This window comes from Macaca fascicularis, chromosome 8 (assembly GCF_037993035.2).
Source record: "Macaca fascicularis isolate 582-1 chromosome 8, T2T-MFA8v1.1".
Lineage (NCBI taxonomy): Eukaryota > Metazoa > Chordata > Mammalia > Primates > Cercopithecidae > Macaca > Macaca fascicularis.
The window spans coordinates 41,952,625-41,973,024 of NC_088382.1; the positions used below are offsets into that span (position 1 = coordinate 41,952,625).

The following is a 20,400-nucleotide window of genomic DNA, read 5'->3' on the forward strand; positions in this document are numbered from 1 at the left end:
AACCACCACACCTTGCTTGTCTGCTCTTGTGTCAGGAGCCATGTGGTTTCTTTGAGGTTGGCAGCAGGCCACCATCAGCCCCTTTGCCCTGCCCCCCCTACCAACGCTTGGGCTCAGCTGTCCCATTAAAGCGAGGTGTGCAGTGGGCCTCAGTTCAATTTCTAGCTCTTGTGAGAGGGCCACAGGGCTCTTTGGACTAGGCTGCCATGAATTTGGTTGACCCAAAAGATGAGGTTTGGGGGACCCCTTATCTGCTTCCCACTCCTAGAACTGTGAGCTCGATCTCTGCTTAGGGTGGTCTGCCGTGTGATGGATGCCTTGCTTGCCCCCACTCCTTCCATCCACACCATGAGAAGAGTTCTCCTCTGCTTTCCATGGGACACAGTGTGGGCATGGCTTCACTCCACTCCAGTAGAGGGCTGATACTCGGTAGAGGGCTGACAACGCCCCAGAGTGGATCTGGATGCTGGGCACACTGTGGTACAGTGGAGGATCTCCCTGTTCTCAGGTGCTCCCAGCCCACTGACACTTGTGAATTAGCTTTGCATTTGCAATTGTCTTCCCTCCGCACAGGGCTAGGAGGTGGGTCAGTGAGGTGCTATTGCGATTCCCAGTGTGGAGACAGGTGGCCCGAAGCTCAGCATCTTAGTGGTTTGCCCACATTCTTGCCATCATCTGGTGGGACTTAGGTTCAAGTCTCACTTTTGCCACTGTGACCTTGGACAATTTTCTCCTCCATGAAACACCAGCCTCAGTGTGTTACTATCAGATTGTGTGACATAGCATATGTCTGGCATATAGAGGGCATGGTACAAGGCGAGTTTCCTTCCTTCCTTCCTTCCTTCCTTCCTTCCTTCCTTCCTTCCTTCCTTCCTTCCTTCCTATTATTGTTATTATTATTATTATTAGAGACTGAGTCTTGCTCTGTCGCCCAGGCTGTAGTGCAGTGGCGCAATCTCAGCTCACTGCAATCTCTGTCTCCCAGGTTCAAGCAATTCTCCTGTCTCAGCCTCCCAAGTTGCTGGGATTACAGGCGAGTGCCACCACACCTGGCTAATTTTTATATTTTTAGTGGAGGTGGGGTCTCACCATGTTGGCCAGGCTGGTCCTGAACTCCTGACCTCAGGTGATCCGCTCACCTCAGCCTCCTAAAGTGCTGGGATTGCATCATTCACTCAGTTGCCCAGGCTGGAATGCAATGGCACAATCATAGCTCACTGTAGCCTCCAATTCCTGGGCTCAATTGATCCTCCTGCCTCGGCCTCCTGAGTAGCTAGGACTGCAGGTGTGCACCACCATGCCTGGCTAGTTTTTATTTTTTGTAGAGGTGAGGTCTCACTCTGTTACCCATGCCAGTCTTGAACTCCTGGACTCAAGGGATTTTCCTGCCTTGCTGCCTTGGCCTCCCAAAGTGCTGGGATTACAGGTGTGAGCCACTGCACCCAGCCTAGTTTTCCTTTGCTTGGGTATAGTAGCACATCCTATGTCTATGTAAATGTCCCCAAACATTGATTGAGGTGAAAATTTCTGCTTCCACCCCTCTCCTCTTGCCTTGATTATGAGGGTGAGAGGGGAGGGGTGGGGTGGGGGAGGAAGAGGGTGCAGTCACAGGGGTAGGAGAGACATCTGGGGCTTTACTAACACAGGAACTCCATCCTGGCTCATCCCAGTGGGCGGAGGTCGGGCAAGTTGGTATCCTGCCCCGCCTGCTGGCAGAGGCAGCTTATGGATTTGGTGACAGATTCCTCCCAAGAGATGAAGGCAGCAATTGTATGCTTGGTGTAGAAAAGATTCCAGATAGAGGAAATGTTTTCAATGGCAATAACCCTGAGATAGAGTATTTTCACCGAGTCAACAACAGGTATCAGCGCCGGCTCCCTTTGATGGTCCTGTGAGCACTTGTAAGCCTCCAAAGCTGTTCTTGGCACAGAGGGACCATGTCTAAAAGCTTTCATTCTCTTCTTCACTGGAATCACCCCTCCTGTCTCCTGGAGGGATTCCTACTTACATTCTTGGACAACAAAGGAAGTTAACGGAATCCTGGTGGGTAAGGTCCCAAAGCAGGGAGATCATTTTCACATAGCTCCATGGATGCCTTCCCCAGGCTCTGCACTGGTTTTCAAAAACATCTGATGACCAGATTAAAAGGGGTCTCTGAGGAGTTTAAGGGGTTTCATGGGGAGAAAGGCCCTCCTCATCTGGTTATCAGAGTTTCAGAGGATCACTCGGCACTTGCGGTCTGCAGAGATGGACTTGCAAATGTTTGCTTGGTGGCCGTGGAAGGCAGAGGCAGGGCGGATCAGGGAAGGGGGTGGAGGGCCCAGAGAAGTTGCATGAATAGGGTTGTTCACGATGATGGGTGGCCGCACGCCAAGGTTTTATTTGATGCTGTTGAACACTAAATGTGAACAAGCAGTGACCACTGGGCGTTGTGACTCACTCCTGTAATTCCAGCACTTTGGGAGGCCAAGGTGGGAGGATCACTAGAGCCCAGGAGTTCAAGACCAGTCTGGGAAACATAGGGAGACCCCATGTCTTCAAAACATAAAAAAATTGGCCAGGCATGATGGTGCACACCTGTAGTCCCAAGCTACTCATGAAGCTGAGGCAAGAGGATTGCTTGAGTCCAGCAGAGTTGAGGCTGCAATGAGCCAAAATGATACCCCTGCACTCCAGCCCGGGTGACAGAGCAAGACACTGTCTCTAAAAAAGAAAAAGTAATGACTGTGAAGCAATCTGGCCAGTCAGAATGTGATGGGGTGGGGGTTAAGGGTGAGATTTGGAAATTGGAGGTGGGGACGGTGCTGGTCTGGAAACATCTGGGGAGAAAATTACCCTGTCTTTTAGAAGCATCTTCCATCCTGCCTTAGAATTTTTTTGGGGGGGTGGTGCACAAGGTGTGTTTTATTTTTCATAATCATAGAAATAATTTTTAGGATATCCCAGGGCACACTGGAGAATTTGGCAGTCTGATTGGGGGGGTTCCCTCAGACACCAACGTAGTACATGGGCGCAGGGTACCTGGGTTCACAATGCAGCTTGTGGCTCGGGCCCATCTTGTGGTGGCTGTTCCTCCACATCAGTGCTGTGAGCTCAAGGATGATGGGGGTAGGGAACCCTCCAGGCTCTTAGGAAATTTCACTCTATTTCTGCTCAGTGGTCTCTGGCGGGCCAAATGTTCTTCTGAGTCTTTCTTTTCTTCAGCTTGGCCTTACCAAAGCCAGCGATTTCCCCTATGTCCAGTTGGTGATTTTGTTTGTTTGTTTATTAGAGGCAAAATCTTGCTCTGTCATCCACGCTGGAGTGCAGAGGTGTGATCATAGCTCTCTGCAGTCTCCAATGCCTGGGCTCAAGTGATCCTCCTGCCTCAGCCTCCCAGGTAGCTGGGATTATAAGCATGCACTGCCATGCCTGGTTAATGTTTTTTTGGTATTGATGGGTACTTACTATGTTGCCCAGGCTGGTCTTGAACTCCTGACCTCAAGCAATCCTCCCACCTCTGCTTCCCAAAGCATTGGGATTATAGGCGTGAGCCACCGAGCTTGACCTGCTATGTTCTTAAAACAATCCATGGAGGCCTGCTCTGCACCCTTGCTCTGAGTGCTCCCACTGGTTCGGCTGTAGTAGGAGACCTGCCTTAGCAGGCAGCCCAACCCTGGATTTTCTGGTACTATCAGAGCTGAGTCAGGGAACCCACCCTCAGCCCCCAGGTTCTCTCTAGCCTGTGGTTGGTGTCCCCAGGCCAGTGTCCGCTTGGTGACACCACAGCCAGGCAGGGCAACATGGCAGCTCCCAGGGGTGGGGGAGCAAGGTCAGAAACAGAAGCTGTAATTAAATCTTTTTTTACCCACCCTCATCCCCAGCAGGAAGTTATTCTTGGTGCTCAGCGAGGGGGAAGGAGGGGCGGGATGTGAGCAAAACGGCTGCTTTTGACCTCATGGCCTTCCTGGAGATTGGGTGGAGAGGTTTTTAAAGATTGAGGAAGAGATTTCCTTGAGCATCTTCTGAAAATAGAGACTGGGGCCTCTAGTTTGGCTCCTTCTGGACTCAACTGCTACTTTTGGGACAGAGAGAAGGCCAAAGCCCCATCCTGGGCACTCGATGGCTAATCCCGTCGACTGCAGTTTCCCTGGCGCCTTCCTGTGGACATGGGTTGGGGTTGGATGGGGACAGTGTACTGGGGAGGCGAGTGGGGCAATTCCTCCAGGGTGGGCGGAGGCAGGGGTGGGCTGTGGCCAGCGAGGGTCTTGCATTTTCCAAATTGGTGGCTTTCGTTTGGGCTGAGCAGGCCTTGGAAACCCGCTTCAGCATCAGCACCTCCTCCTCCTCTTCCCCTGGGGTCAGACAAGGGCCCAGGCCCCAGGCCTGCAGATGCTGAGGAGAGCAGAACGTTAGCAGCGTCACCAGGGCTTCCTTCCGGGCTTTTCTTCCAAGGGCCCTTGGGAGGAGCCCCGTTCCTCCTCCTGCATCCCCCTGTGCGTTCTCCACTCTATCAATTCCTCAGCACTCTCCTCTTTCCCCCAAAACTAGAGCCAGGGCCAAGGAAGTGTAGCCAAGAGGACGACTTGGTTTGGTCTCCTGCAGAAGAGATTCCAGCATCTCCCATTCAACAAAAGCCAAAGTCTACAAGAAATAGGACGTGAGGTTTCAGTTCTTGGAACAGGGACTGCAAACCCTTCACCTTCAAGAAGAAAAATTACCAGACACGAAGGGAGCTACCTCCGAGGCGAAGACTCAGGATCCCATTCTGCTCCAGGTACTCTTTGGGGCTGCATTCTCTTTCACTTGCATTTTTTAAAAAATAAAAAGCCAATCTCCATTTCATCAGGATCATCTGTCCCCTTCAGTTTTCTTCCTTTTTAAGCTCCCGCTCCCCACCCCCACCACCTGTGCAGCCAGCTGGATACTGCAGCATTTCCCACGCAAGTACCTGCAATTTCCTTCTCACAATCATAGGGGGTTCATAGGTGGTCACCCTGACTGTGGCAGTACATTGTGACACCGCTGGCACCTCAGAGGTGGATGAATGGCAGGGGGAGGGGAGGAGGGAAGAGAGTTCCGGCAGGCCCTTCTCCTGGTGGATGGTGGCCACAGGGGATGGTGTCCTTCTCCTGGTGGATGGTGGCCTCCTGGTAGATGGTGTCCTTCTTCTGGTGGATAGTGGCCTTCTACTGGTAGATGGTGGCCAGAGTGGATGGTGGCCTTCTCCTGGTGGATGGTGGCCACAGTGGATGGTGGCCTTCTACTGATGGATGGTGGCCACAGTGGATGGTGGCCTTCTACTGATGGATGGTGGCTGTGGCTGTCCAGCCCTGTTCTTACATCCATAGTGCCTCCCCTGTCACTCTCTACATCAATCACTCCCCAGCCCTGCTCTCTCATCCCCTTTAGTATCTCGCTTTGTCCCCTTCTAAATGTTGCCTGCCCCCACCACCTTTGCAAGGCCACCCAGACATCTGAAATCACCTTCCCATTGCTCTTCCCGCCTGTTCTCTTGCTCCTTAACTACACCCCGCAGTGAGGCTACGGTGATTTTTCTAAACTTCACTGTGGCTGTGCCATCCCCCGTTTGGAGCTCTCCAGCAGTTTCCATAGCCTTCAGGACTATGTCCAAGAGGCTCAGGGGGACTCTGCTGAGAGCTGCCGGAATTTGGCCCCAGCTCATGGCTCCTCATCTTCTGCCATCTCCAGTTCTTGCACTGGATTCCTGCTTTTCCCCATCAGACTGTGCTGTCAGACGTGCCTCCGGATCTCTGCACAAGACCCTCCTGTTGCCAGGACACCCCTCCTTTCCAATATGTGTGGTGTGAGTGTGTGCACTAGTACACATGCATGGTATCATGCACATCCTGTCTAAAGCCCATGTGTGCATACATGTGTCCTATGTAAAGCCTATGCGTGCATACATGTGTCCTAGCTAAAGCCTATGCATGCATACATGTCTCCTATCTAATGCCTTTGCATGCATACTTGTGTCCTATCTAAAGCCTGTGCATGCATACATGCGTCCTATCTAATGCCTTTGCATGCGTACATGCGTCCTATCTAAAGCCTATGCATGCATACATGCATCCTATCTAAAGTCTATGCATGCATACATGCGTCCTATCTAATGCCTTTGCACGCATACATGCGTCCTATCTAAAGCCTATGCACGCATACATGCGTCCTATCTAATGCCTTTGCATGCATACATGCGTCCTATCTAAAGCCTATGCACGCATACACGCGTCCTATCTAAAGCCTATGCATGCATACACGCGTCCTATCTAAAGCCTATGCACGCATACACGCGTCCTATCTAAAGCCTATGCATGCATACACGTGTCCTATCTAAAGCCTATGCACGCATACATGCGTCCTATCTAAAGCCTATGCATGCATACACGTGTCCTATCTAAAGCCTATGCATGCATACACGTGTCCTATCTAAAGCCTATGCATGCATACACGCGTCCTATCTAAAGCCTATGCATGCATACACGCGTCCTATCTAAAGCCTATGCATGCATACACGCGTCCTATCTAATGCCTTTGCATGCATACACGCGTCCTATCTAAAGCCTGTGCATGTATACACGCGTCCTATCTAAAGCCTGTGCATGCATACATGTGTCCTTTCTAAAGCCTGTGCATGCATACATGTGTCCTATCTAAAGCCTATGCATGCATACATGTGTCCTATCTAAAGCCTATGCATGCATACATGTGTCCTATCTAAAGCCTATGCATGCATACATGTGTCCTATCTAAAGCCTATACATGCATACATGTGTCCTATCTAATGCCTTTGCATGCATACATGTGTCCTATCTAAAGCCTGTGCATGTATACACGCACACACCCGCATTCTATCTAAAACTCAGGCATGCATACACGTGCAATGCACCCATGTGTCCTATCTAAAGCCTATGTGTGCATACATGTGCACACACACATCTTTTCTGAAGTCCACACACGGTTTGATGCCCTTCAAGGATTGCAGTTTTTCAGGAAGAATTTCCTCATAGGTCTCCCCCATCCCACCTTAGACACACATTCAATTTGGGTGTTCCTTGGCCTCTCTATAGTTTTTGCTGCTGTTGTCTAATTTCTCTTATATAAGAACTCTCACCTGTGTTATTTTGTATTGTGATTGCCTCCCTCATGCCCATTCTTTCTATCTTTTGGTAATAAGGTAACTCTTGTACCCTGCTTTTACTTGAGGAATCTACTCCTCTGTTTATGTGCTTTGTGGAAAATCAACTCTATCCTGAGCTCCAAGTCTGGGGAAAATGGCTTTGGCATAAGAAGTAAGAGCCACAGAAATTGGTTGAGGGGTGAAGATGTTACCAAATTCAAGACAATCAGTTTGGGAAAAAAATTTATTGGCAGTTTCTAGGTAAGATGTTTCCTTGATGTACTGGGAGGTCTCTGGGTATGATGGCCTGTTCCCCCTGAATTTGGAGGGGGAAGTAAGAAACCTGGGTGTTTTGGCTACTGGCATTATAATAAAGCTAATCCTGCAGAAGGCAGAGCTGAAGGACAGAGAGAAACTGGATCCTTGATGCCATTGGTAGAGCGGTTGAATCAAACTGAACCTGAAGCCAGATCTGGCCATGTGTTTCCAGTCACATGTCCCTGTAAATCACTTTTACTATTTAGGTCAGTTTGAATTGGCTTTGTTGTTACATGCAGAGAAGTCCTAATGCACTCTCTTTTTCTGCCCTGATTTTTTCTTCTCTCTCTTATTGTTCCTTTCCCCTTCCCTTTCTGTTAAATGAGGGTGTGCCTCTGTGACTTATCCTTGTTGTCATTTACAAACTGGGTGACCTCATTTATGACTGCAGTTTGCCATTGTCTTCCAAATCTGTAAAGTTCAAGGTCTAGGCAGGAATACCTAACAGTTTTTTTTCTTCTCTTCTTTCTTTTTCTTTTTCTTTCTTTCTTTTTTTTTTTTTTTTTTTTTTTTTTTTGAGACAGGGTCTCACTTTGTCACTCAGGCTGGAGTACAGTGTTGTGATCATGGTTCGCTGCAGCCTCAATCTCCTGTCCCATCTCAGCCTTCTGAGTGGCTGGGACCACAGGTGTGCGCCATTATGTCTAGCTAATTTTTTAATTTTTTGTGTGAGTGGGGTTTCACCATGTTGCCTAGGGTGGTCTCTAACTCCTGGGCTCAAGCAATCCTCCCACCTCTGCCTCTCAAAGTGCTGGGTTTACAGGGGCGAACCACCGTGCCCAGCCCTCTAACAGCTTTCTAGCATCTCTTATTCATCCCACAAAAAAACCCCAAGAAACTCACCCTGCAGTGGCGTCCTTGTCTGTGAGGGCAGCAGCCTGAGCTGAGCCTCCCCTGTAGGGGGACACTGTAAAGTATCTAAGGCCTTCCTGGGGTGCTCCCCCATGCCTAGGGTCACTGCAGGAGATGATTCCAAGGAGTGACTTTCCTCTCCGGGTTGAGGCGGGAGGGAGCGGCAGTGAGGACCCTGGAGGTCACCCCGGTAGCAGCTGCAGGTGTGAAGAGGAACCAGGCAGGAGTTATTGTCCTCACTACCAGGTTCACTGAGGCAGTGAAGACCACTTTGATCCCTAGAATTCCCCAGAAAATGCTTTTTGCTGGGGATACAGGGAAACTTCTAGGCTATTAGGGGTGCGAGGAAGGAGAGTAGACAGGTGCTTTAGGAGGAGAGAAGCTCTGTTTGTCCTCTCTGCCCCTCCCCTATTCAAGGGCCTGGTGCTGCCTCCCTCATGAGGCCTTCCCTGACCACCAGCTGCCCCTCCCCCTGGCCACTGTCACTCCCTTTGGTTTTGGGGAGTGGGCCACTCCCTTTCTCTTTTAGGCAGGTCTGGAGGCCTGCGTGCTTGAGGCTTCCACATGCTTATGGGTTCAAAGCGGGAATGTAGGTGTGGGGGAGCCTGGCTCTGATCAGCTGATCCAAGGGCAGCCGCGGCTGGCAAGAGGGCACCAGTTTTGAATTATGAGTTCTGAATGATGATGGAAACTACTGATAATAACAACCACATGATGAGGACTCACCGTGATGCCTAATCCTCTCTCCAGCAGGCCGTCTTAATGAGGTTGCGTTCTGTGGGGAGGGCGGGATTTTGAATGAGTGTCTGAGAGCCCCCACCTCCAGCTCCTCCTCCCACTCCTGCAGTCGGACGTGGCAGGAGACTTCTCAGTGCGGCTTCAGCCTCAGCGGCAGCATGCTCAGAGGCAGCATGCTCAGAGGGCCTGGGGGAGGGGAGGCAGGAGGCAGAGCTCTGACACTCTGCAGTAGTACCACCCTTTCCTGTGCTCCCACCCACTGTGCAGGGGAGGCCTTGCTTTCTGGTCGCCAGGGAAGCAACGAGGCATCGGCCCAGGACAGCAAGGGCAGGAAGGAGCCTGGGAGAAACAGAAGTCAACAAGCAGCAGATCAGGAGCCTTGTGGAGCAGCCTCCGTCTGCCCGGCAGCCACAGATGTGGCCTCAGTGACCGCCCAGGGCCTCTCCCCACTCCAGCGGCTGCTGTGCTCCTGCCAAGGACCCACGGGGGCAGCAGCTGTGTGTCATCCCTGCCCTTCCTCCTCCTCCCTCCTTGTCTCCCTCCTCCCTGCCTCCTTCCTGCCTTCACCATCTCTAAGCACCTACCCTTCATCTCCATGGAAGAAAGCTCATAGAATGACTATTTCCAGGGACATTTGAATTTTATGAGTGCTTCTCAAGCCCCAAAGGCAAAGGTAATGAAATCATATTGGTGGAATCTGAGAGGCTGTTTTGGAGGGGACTAGAAGACAGGAGGGCCTCCTAGGCTCCATTCTGAATAGACATGCCTAGATCATCCCTCTCTCCTCCTTCCCCATTTCTCTTCCAGGGGTTTCCCTGGGCTAGGCCCTGGGCTTGACACTGGGATGCAAAGGAACTGAGTCCTGGCCTGAAGGAAGGCCTTGCTTCTGCCAACCCTGCAGAAAGTGCTGCTTTTCCCAGAGAGGCAGCAGGGCTCCTGCTGGAGGTGGCGCTGGGAGTGAATTCTCTGCTCTCTTGTGGTCTCTCTGATGAGCTCCTTCTGGAGTCGGTTCAACCCTGGTGAACTGGGGGTTCCCAGTCCCAGTTTCCTTAGAGTCAGCTTTGTCAGGGCTCTGGTGACTGTGGAAGGATTTGTGACTGGAGGCTGAGTCCAGGGCCTGGTGTAAGTGTGGTGAGGCTCCTGTGCACGCTCAGAGCTGGGGACGGGGGACCTCTGATGTCCTCCCTAAGACACAGTGAGACCCAGAAGCTCTCAGCTCTGTGCTACCCTGGTTTTGGTGACTTGGAAAAGGCTGGTGAGGGGTAAAAAACAGAAAGTCTGGCCTGGCCCCGGGCAGGTTCCCTGAGCAGCTGCAGGCTGTGGCCTCCTGTGCTCTGTGGGCCTGAATACAGCCCGTGAAGTGAAACCTCAATCCCAGGACAGCTCTGCCAGCACTCACCAGCCCCTGCACACAGTCCCACAAGGAGATCCTGCTCTGTCCTCATCCTGCCCCTAAAGACCCTTCCTCTCTGTGGCCCACAGGACTGGCTACATAATTTGCTAAGCCCAGTACAAAATGAATACGTAAGATTCCTCCTTAAAAAATTAAGGATCTCAAGATAGCAACAGCAGAGCATTAAACCAAGTGTGGGGCCCTTCCGAGTGCCACAGAACCAGCTCTGGCTGCGCAATATTTACTTCTCAAAGGGGGACTTTGGAAACATCACGGGAACAACTCTAAATGGGAATTTTCAGGCCCTGGTGACAGGGGGCAGAGGAGTTAGGCCCACCTGATACTCTCAAATTGCACCCTGGAGACTAGGGACCACCTATACCAGTTCCCATCATAAAAGGTAGCTTCCTTTGCTTTTCCTCTTTCCTGTATTCCGCTGTGGGTATTACTCCTGTATTTCATGTCAGGGGTGCAAGGAAGGAGGGTGTGTGTGTGTGTGTGTGTGTGTGTGTATGTATGTGTGTGAGAGAGAGAGAGGAGCAGGTGGAGGAGGAAGGATGGGATGGAGTTCGGTTTTCTATTAACCTCTGCCCCACTGCTATTCCTTCGGGGAGTGTTGTGTGCAGTTCTTGTTGTTCCGGTGACCTGCAGCTCCAGGTACAGTCTCTTTCCTGCTTTCCCCTCTCCACGGTGGACTCTGCTCATCCTCCCAGCTGCTTGGAAGGGAAGATAAACACTGCAGAGTGCAGGAGCGCTCATGCTGAGAGCAGAGAAAGAGGTTTAATGGGCTTGTTATCAGGCACCTGCTGAGCAGTCCTTCTCCCAAGAAGACAGGACTGAGAGATAAATGACCTGGCCCGAGCAGCCTCCTGGTGGGAAGAGAAATGCCTGGAACAGGAAGCGGTGAATCCATAGACCAGGCCGGTCATAGGGGCAGGCGAAGATTTGCGGGGAGAAAAGCAGCCCTCCCTCTGCACAGTTGTCAACCATCCAAGGTACCAATCAATATAGAAATATTTGTTGCAGGTCTCCTGGGCTCCCAGTGTTGCAGAGAATGCAGAGAGGCACCCATCTGGTCCCTGCCTCCAATGAGCTCACCATCTAGTCGGAAGACCCGACCGACCTGACCTCACCTCCTTGAGGATTGGGGGTGCGGACTGTTCACCTGGCAGGGCCTGGTCCATGGATGAGACTGAAGAAAAACTGATCAACTGAATGAATTAAACTGAAACAGTGGTGGCAAGGAGTAGAAACGACGACCTCTTCAGAGTTCAGACAATAAGATTCAGAATGACAAAAGAGAGCATTCAGCTCTCTTTTTGAAGAGTCTCTTTAGCTCTCTTTGGTTGAAGGTGGGACACTGAAAAAACAACAACAACAACAAAAAAAACCAGGCATGGTGGTGTGCGCCTATAATCCCAGCTACTTGGGAGGCTGAGGCACGAGAGAATTGCTTGAACCCCAGTGGTGGAGGTTGCAGTGAGCTGAGAGCCAAGATTATGCCATCGTGTTCCAGCCTGCGTGACAGGGTGAGATCTTGTTTCAAAAAAAAAAAAAAAAAAAAAGGCCAGGCACGGTGGCTCACACCTGTAATCCTAGCACTTTGGGAGGCTGAGGTGGGCAGATCACTTGAGGTCAGGAGTTCAAGACCATCCTGGCCAACATGGTGAAACTCTGTCTCTACCAAAAAATACAAAAAACAAACAAACAAACAAAAAACCTGGGCGTGGTGGCATGTGTCTGTAATCCCAGCTGTTCAGGAGGCTGAGGCATGAGCATTGCTTGAACCTAGGAGTCAGAGCAGTGAGCCGAGATCATGCCACTGCACCCCAGCCTGGGTGACAGAGTGAGACCTTATCTCAAAAAACAAACAACAAAAAAAGAAGAAAGTGGGACACTATTAAAGAGAGAGATTTCGAGTTGCATCTTGAGGATTTGGATTGTGAGGAGCGGGAGAGAGCAGAGTGTCAGACAATGCAGGGTAGAGACTGAACGCTGACGTGTTGGTGTTAGGATGACATGGTTTCCCATGCTGGCTCACCTTTGAATAGCTGTGTGGCTGGGTGTAGGTTACTTAACCTTTCTAAACTCCATTTTTCCATATGTAAGATGGGGACGAATAGTACCTACTTCATAGGATTGTTATAAGGCTTACCTAAAATATCCTCTGTAGGGAAAACAGAGTTTTGCTGAAAATCCAACTCATAAAAGGCAGATTACCTAGAGAAAAGGCATTCAAATTTATTTTATGTGTGTACAGGGGAGCTTTCAGAATGACGACCCATGGATACAGGGCTAATTGTCCATTTTTATGCTCAGGTTCAATGAAGTATGGACAGCGGTGCAGAAACATGATGGACAAAAATAGGCTGATCTAATGCTGATAGATTAGTTATTATGAGTGGGAAAACCCAACAAAGCCTGTCTAGATTCTTCTTGGCCTCTCTGAGCAGCTTCTTTTCCATCTGGGAATGGAGCAGGACTTTCTCTAAAATGAAGGTCTTATGACCTACCGTCAAACAAGGTAGGTCAGATAATTTCTTTATGGCCAGTTTTTACATGCAAAGGTGAAGGGAAAGTTGGAGTAATGTTTTTAGGTTTTATGGCTGGTTTTGGGGAAAAGAGGTTCTGGTTTCTATGACCCGCTCTAGTTTCTATAGCTAGGTTTGGGGGTAGAATGGACTAAGTAAGAGACAGGAGAGCGGGAGAAGATCAGAGAAAAACTTTTGCTTTTCAGGTCTTTGTTTTGGGGTATTGTTTTCTGAGTCCCAACACCTCCATAAAGCACTTAGCATGGTGCCTGGCATATAGTAGATGTTCAATAAAGGGTGACATCTTTTATTATTAACTACAAAGACATAAGGCAGGAAAGCTCAATAGGTTTGAGTAAAAGACAATGGTTTCTGCTTCACTAGAGAAAAAAGGAGTTTAGGAAAAAGAAGGCTTTACATTTTATGATGGGGCTAGACTGCTCTTGAATGCCAGGTTTGGAAAATGAGGTTTTGTGGAAGAGGAGACAACAAGACTTAAGTCACTCTTGGAGATCTTGGAGGGTTATTCCTTTTCTTGTAACTAGTTCTGTCAAGTCATTCTCGCATTGGTATTAGAATATATATAGTGTCTCTCTGTGTGCACTGTACACTTTCTTCCGATTTTTAAAATTTTCAGATGTAATGAATGTCATCTAAATTTGTAAATAACCAGGAAATCTTTGGGCCGCATGAGCGAAGGGATTATTAGAAATGAAAAAAAAAAAAAAAAAAAAAAAGGCTGGGTGTGGTGGCTCACACATGCAATCCCAGCACTTTGGGAGGCTGAGGTGGGCGGATCACCTGAGGTCAGGAGTTCGAGACCAGCTTGGCCAACATGGTGAAACCCCATCTCTACTAAAAATACAAAAATTAGCCTGGTGCGGTGGTGCTGCCTGTAATCCCAGCTACTTGGGAGACTGAGGCAGAAGAATCACTTGAACCCAGGAGGTGGAGTTTGCACAGTGAGCTGAGACTGCGCCACTGCACTCCAACCTGCGCAACAGAGCAAGACTGTCTCAGAAAAAAAAAAAAAAAAAAAAAGATCCTAGAAATTTTAAAAAATTATCTTGATTCAAGAGTTTGCCTGGATTTTGCTTTCAGTAAGGGTCAAGAAAGCATGAAAAGGCGTGCCATTCCCACTTCTGTTTCCCAGTGGGGGATGCCTGGGGAGTCAGGGAGAGCCCCTTGCCATCCTCTGAGCTCTTTAGAGTTGTAATACTCAAGAAAGATACTTCTTTATGCAGGACCTTCACAGCAGGCCTCCTTTCTAGAAAGTAGCCCAGAAATAGACATTACAATGTAAAATATGCAACTCCTTTGCCCAGGCATCTCTCTACTTCTGGGAATTTATCTTAAGAAAATAATCAAGAAGAATGTCTGTTTTTGACTTGTTTAAAATAGCAAAGACATGAAAACAGCTTAAATATCCATTTACATGGTATTGATTTTTAAAAATGGAAGTTTTGGGCTGGGTGCAGCGGCTCACGCCTGTAATCCCAGGACTTTGGGAGGCCGAGGCGGGCAGATCACAAGGTCAGAAGTTTGAGACCAGCCTGAACAACATGGTGAAACCCTGTCTCTACTAAAAATACAAAAATTAGCTGGGTGTGGTGGGGAGAGGTGCCAGTAATCCCAGCAACCCAGGAGGCTGAGGCAGGAGAATAGCTTGAACCTGGGAGGCAGAGGTTGCAGTGAGCCAAGATCACGCCACTGCACTCTAGCCTGGGTGACACAGCAAGACTCTGCCTCAAAAATAAATAAATAAATAAACAAACAAATAAATAAATAAAAAAAGGGGCCAGGTGCAGTGACTCACGCCTGTAATCCCAGCACTTTGGGAGGCCAAGGTGGGTGGATCACCTGAGGTCAGGGGTTCGAGACCAGCCTGGCCAGCATGGAGAAACCCCATCTCTACTAAAAAAATTAGTCGGGCGTGGTGGCGCATGCCTGTAATCACAGCTACTCGGAAGGCTGAGGTAGGAGAATTGCTTGAACCTGGGAGATGGAGGTTGCAGTGAGCCAAGATTGTGCCATTGCACTCCAGACTGGGCAAAAAGAGTGAAACTCCATCTCAAAAAAAAAAAAAAGGAATTTTTATTCAATGAAAATATTAAGTAAGCATTTATTAAAAATTATGGCTCAAATCTACATGTATAACCATCAACAGTTATCCTGTGAGAAGACTGTCAAAGTATAACGAGTGTTTCAGGACAGTATATTTGAATGACCAAATTCATGTACGTTACATTTATATTTACATACACATTAAAACTCAGGAAGGGTATAAACCAGCCTATTATAGTGGTGATATTTGGGAAAGGGATTATGAGCAGATATTGGGTGTTTACTTCAATATTTCTTTCTATATTATATGAATTTTAAAATAGATCTGATATTTCAGATTTGAAAAAAAGTCCTTGCATCTTTTTTGTAGGCTTGAAAAAAAAATTAATAAATGGCTTGAAAAGTAGCTGATTTGAGAGTAAATAATGTGACAAGAGAGATACCAGAGAAGAGAAGGTGTCTGGATGGTTGGCATAATTAAAATCAATATGGATCGTAAGAAAATAATTATATTCACTGTACAGTATTTTTGAAGATTGCTTCTATCAAACCTACAACTTGTGAGTAAAGCTAAATGTGTAATATTCACACAAATGTTATGAGGATGATTCATGTTGCTCCTCCCTCTGGCTCCCTCTGGCTGCTTTAGGCTTGGGGGGTCCCCTGTGAAGTTGGAGCTGAGTGGGATCTAGGACTCAGACAGTGCTCACTGGCTCTGTCTGCCAGTGACACATTTCAAGAGGGCAGATCCCACAGTGAACTCAGTTGGCTGGTGGCTCCTGAGAAATGTGCCACTCCAGTCCTTTGCCAGGTTCTTGTCTTGGCACCAGCAGACACCTTCGCCCCATACCTCAACAAGCAGGTATTTAATTGGACACTTAGTACATGCCCCGCTGAGCTGAGGACATAGATCTGAAGGGAAAGAAGCATGGTTGGCCTCAAAGAGCCTGTAACTACCCACTTCTAGGGTGTGGGCAGAGCTGGCAATGTTAGAGCTGCAGTTCACATAGCAGGCTGCTGGCCAACCTGTCCATTACTGATTCAAGAGTGGTGAGGTGGGGGCAGCACTGGTGAGGATGATACCTATCCTAGAGATGATTAAGTTGGGATGACATGGTTTCCCATGCTGGCTCAACTTTGAATAGCTGTGTGGCTATCTCACTCCTTGGTGGAGTCACCGGAGCTGTGATTTCTGAGGCAAGGATGTGGTCCCACTGGGAATTGGAATGTCTGAGGTCGTTTGAGGCCGCGTGGTGACTAAAAGCAGGGGTGATGGAGACTGACCAGCTGGGGTTTGATTCCTGGCTCTGCTGTTTACAAACTGTGTGATTTTGGGCAAGTGACATAAGCATTAAGCTCTAATTTCTTCACTTGTTGAAAGAAAAAAAAGGAATAACAACAGCATGAGGTCATATAAGTGAAGCACTTTGCATCAAATTTAGTCTGTTTAATAACTTTTTCATGCCAGCATCATTGTGCCTATTTTACAAAAAGGGAAACTGAAGCTTATGAAAAAGGTGATATCTAACTCCAGAGCTCAAGCTCTTGCTTCTACTTCTGTACTTCTACTTCAACCTCTATCCCAACTTCATTCTGACACCCACGCCTTCTCCTATCTAGACCCCTGAACGTGTCTCCTGTCCCACCCCTCTACACTCCGTGCATGACTGTACAAGGCTGTAGTCTATACGACTATACCATCTTATTCGACCTGCTTTTACATTGTGTGTAAAAGACAAGCTTGAACTCTGGTGCCCTTGAACAGAGCATAATTAGGAGACTAGAGAGAAGTGTTGGGGGGAGTCCAAAAAGGAGAGTGAGAATAAAATGATGGCTTGAGAGCGATGACTTCTAAAAAACAGAGGAACAATAGCATGTGTGGCACTGAAGATTCAGGAGAAATGGGGGGGAAAAGGCCGTGTTTTCTGAATGGAATGGGAGCCTGGAGGACTGGATTCTGAGGAGCCTCCCATTACCTCGGCTTGGGAGAGAACGGGTAGGTGTGAAGTGGACAAGGAAAACCAGGTGTCCTGGAGCACCGTGCAGGTAAGGTGTGCCCTGAGAAGGGGAGTGCTCAGCAGACCAAGGACAGGTAGAGGCACTGACAGAAAGGGCACAAGGCTGGAGTCTAGTGACATCACATCCCCAGCATTGGAAGATCCTAAATTCTAGGGTCACACAGGGATATCTGCATGGAGAATAAGGTGTTATGAATGGATTATTTTTACATCTCAGACTTGTCAGGATTTTATTTTGGAGCTTGATTCTTCCATTTTCTTCTGTTTCTTCTGTCATGTATTCATTTTCTCTGATGTCAGGCAAGCGAGGACCTCTCTAGGAAAGGAATATACAAATTGGCTTCCTGCCCAGGGATTCATACATATATAGCCATTATTTTTTAAAATAAAGATTGTTCAGAAAGTTTAAAAGCGCCTGCTCTTAAACTGGCCTGCATGTGTGGTTGAGGACAGTTCCCAGATGAAGGAGTCGTGCCGAAGGGGAGGATCATGGTGCAGGAGAGAGGCCTCTCGAAAATCAGTAGGCAGGGGATGGAGGTAAAAGGGTGCATCTCGGAGCTGTTGGCTTGACTGGAGGAGGGTTTTGCTGGGAAGGCAGGCATGGCTATGGGGTTTATAGAGGCTTAGGGTAGTGTTTGACTTCACCCCTTCTCACTGTGTGCTGGTGTGAGAGCCTCAATTTCCTCTTTAAGTAGAGATCATAGTAACTTATACAAAGCAACTGACCCATGGTTGGGTGGAGACCAGCTACTCCACAAGAACAGGCTGGGCGCTGTGACTCACAATTGTAATGGCAGCACTTTGGGAGGCCAAGGTAGGATGATCGCTCAAGCCCTGGAGTTCGAGACCAGCCTGGGCATTATAGTGAGACCCTTTCTCTACAAAACAATTGTTTTTTTTAAAGTAGTCAAGTGTGGTGGCATGTGACTATAGTCCCAGTTACTTGGGAGGCTGGGGTGAGAAGATCACTTAAGCCTGGGTGGTGGAGGCTGCAGTGAGTCATGATTGTGTCACTAGACTCTAGATTGAGTGACAGAGTGAGACCCTGCCTCAAAAAAAAAAAAAAAAAAAAAAAATGCTGGCTTTCCTCCCCTTTAGAGGATTCTCCAAGGCCAGGGTATCTGTGTGGCAAAAATCTTGCCTCCTGAAATGCTTGAAAACCAATGAATAGTTAGTCAAATTGCAACATTGCCAGCGTCCTCCCCTGCCAACTCCTGCTTTCTGGCAAGGCCTACCTGGTTGACTTCTTTCTGGGCAGGTGTGATGGCAGGCAGCAGATGGCCAAGTTATTTTTAGCAACCTGCAGAGGATGACGTATGTGACTCCCAAGGCCACATACCTGGACCCGTGCTTATCAGACATATGTGCATGGATTCAGGGTGCAGTGAAGAAGAAACTTCAGTAGGATGATGTCAGGAAAGCCCACTTCCTGGGCCAGACAAAGCCTTAGCTGGACACAGAGGTTGAGGTCCCAGACTTTGGAAGTTGGTTTCTGAAGGTGCCACCTTCTCACATGGCTCTGTGGCTTCACACGTTCCGTCTCCCCCTACACTGCTTGTTCTTACATCCTGATTGGTGATTTCCTACCAATCTTCTCAAACCTTTTCCTGATACCTTCAGGCAGAATTCAACACCTCATGTGGGCTGCCATGTCACCTCTGTCACAGTTGTTAACACAGACTACTGCAATCATTTGCTTTTTTTTTTTTTTGAGGTGGGAGTCTCACTCTGTCGCCCAGTCTGGAGTGCAGTTGTGGGATCTTGGCTCACTGCAAGCTCTGTCTCCCGGGTTCACACCATTCTCCTGCCTCAGCCTCCCGAGTAGCTGGGACTACAGGCGCCTGTCACCATGCCCGGCTAATTTTTTTCTATTTTTAGTAGAGACGAGGTTTCACCATGTTAGCCAGGATGGTCTCGATCTCTTGACCTCGTGATCTACCAGTCTCAGTCTTCCAAAGTGCTGAGATGACAGGGGTGAGCCACCGTGCCAGGCCAATCATCTACTTCTTAAACCAAACTGAGACCTTGCTGGGGCCAGGGGCCGTGCCTCATTCGTGTGTGTAGTGCCAGGACATTGAACAGTACTTGGCAGATGGTGGGTGTTGATGAATGAATACATTACATAAATTTGTCAATTTTGTGACATCTTTTCCTTTCTCTCAGCCCCCAGAAAGTGCTCTACGATTTTGCATTAATTTCTTTTTAAGTGAAAATGAATTTGAACTGCTTTTGTTTCAAGAATTTCACAGCCACCCACTGAAGCCACTGGAGATCTGAGGAATCCCAAAGACAAGAATGGGAATCTCTCCCTTACCCTTAGGTTAGGAGATGATTGTCCCAGACTTCTGTGTGGTTAGCAGGATTGGGGTAACCCAAGGTGGGTGTTTGGGCTCAGAAAACAATACCCCCCCAAAATGAAGGCCTCAGAAGCAAAACTTTTCCTCTGGCCCTCTCCTGTCCCCCTGGCTCTGCCTCTCATTCTCCCCTGAGGCTGGCCAGAGAAACTAGAATCCCTCTTTTCCATGGCGGATCATAGAAACCGGAACCCATTTTCCCCAAAGCCAGCCATAAAACCTAAAAATGTTACTTTAATGTCCCCTCTGCTTTTCTGTGTAAAAACTCACCATGAAAAATTATCTGATCGAGCTTGTTTGACAGCAGGGCAGAAGATCTCCTTTCCAGAGAGGGTCCTGCCCCACACCCAGAAGGAAATGCTGCTCGGAGAGGCCAAGAAGATTCTAGACAGATAGGCTTTGCTGGGTGTCCCCAGTCAGTCCATCAGGATGGACTTTTTGTCCAATCCTATTTCTATATGGCTGTCCATACTTCGTTGAACTTAAGCATAAAAGTGGACAATATCCCCTGTATCTTTGGGTCTTCATTCTGAAGGCTCCCGTGTATACACGTTAAATAAATTTACATGTCTTTTTTCCAATTGATCTCCCTTTTGTGAGTTGATTTTTCAGAGAACCTTCAGAAGGCCAAGGGTTTCCCTTGGCCCCTAGGTGGGGGTAACCCAAACAACATGTGTCAGCTGAGCGCTGGGCCTGACCTGCCCTCCACGGAAGTGCCTGTCTTGGATTGACCATTGGACCTGCCCTGGACGGAAGTGTCTGCCCTGGATTGGCTGCTGGACTTGCCCTTGACAGAAGTGCCTGCCCTTGATTGGCTGCTGTGGGCTGGCTGGGCTGGGGCTTCCACAGAAGAGCTGCCTTCTTGAAGGGTTAAAGCACCAGCTCCAGGAAATCAGGGTCAACCCGGGATCTCCCATTAGGATTCAAGTGATGGTCTAACCTGCTGCGCCTCCTCCATCATGGGCTTGATGAACACTGACTGGATTTGTGCAGGCGTGGTGGCTCACGCCTG

At 48.7% G+C, this 20,400-nt stretch overlaps 1 long non-coding RNA gene across 2 annotated transcripts; it reads left to right on the top strand.

Annotated features, from left to right (window-relative positions):
* Window positions 1-4,453: 4,453 nt before the first annotated feature.
* Window positions 4,454-19,969, top strand: LOC123575180 (uncharacterized). Of its 2 annotated transcripts, XR_006700339.2 has the most exons (4): window positions 4,454-4,756; window positions 9,296-9,701; window positions 11,448-11,950; window positions 12,741-19,969. It is a non-coding gene; the product is annotated as an uncharacterized lncRNA (long non-coding RNA). The 2 variants fall into 2 exon arrangements; XR_012416374.1 differs by lacking the exon at window positions 4,454-4,756 and having other exon boundaries at window positions 9,287-9,701; window positions 11,448-19,969.
* Window positions 19,970-20,400: the final 431 nt, after the last annotated feature.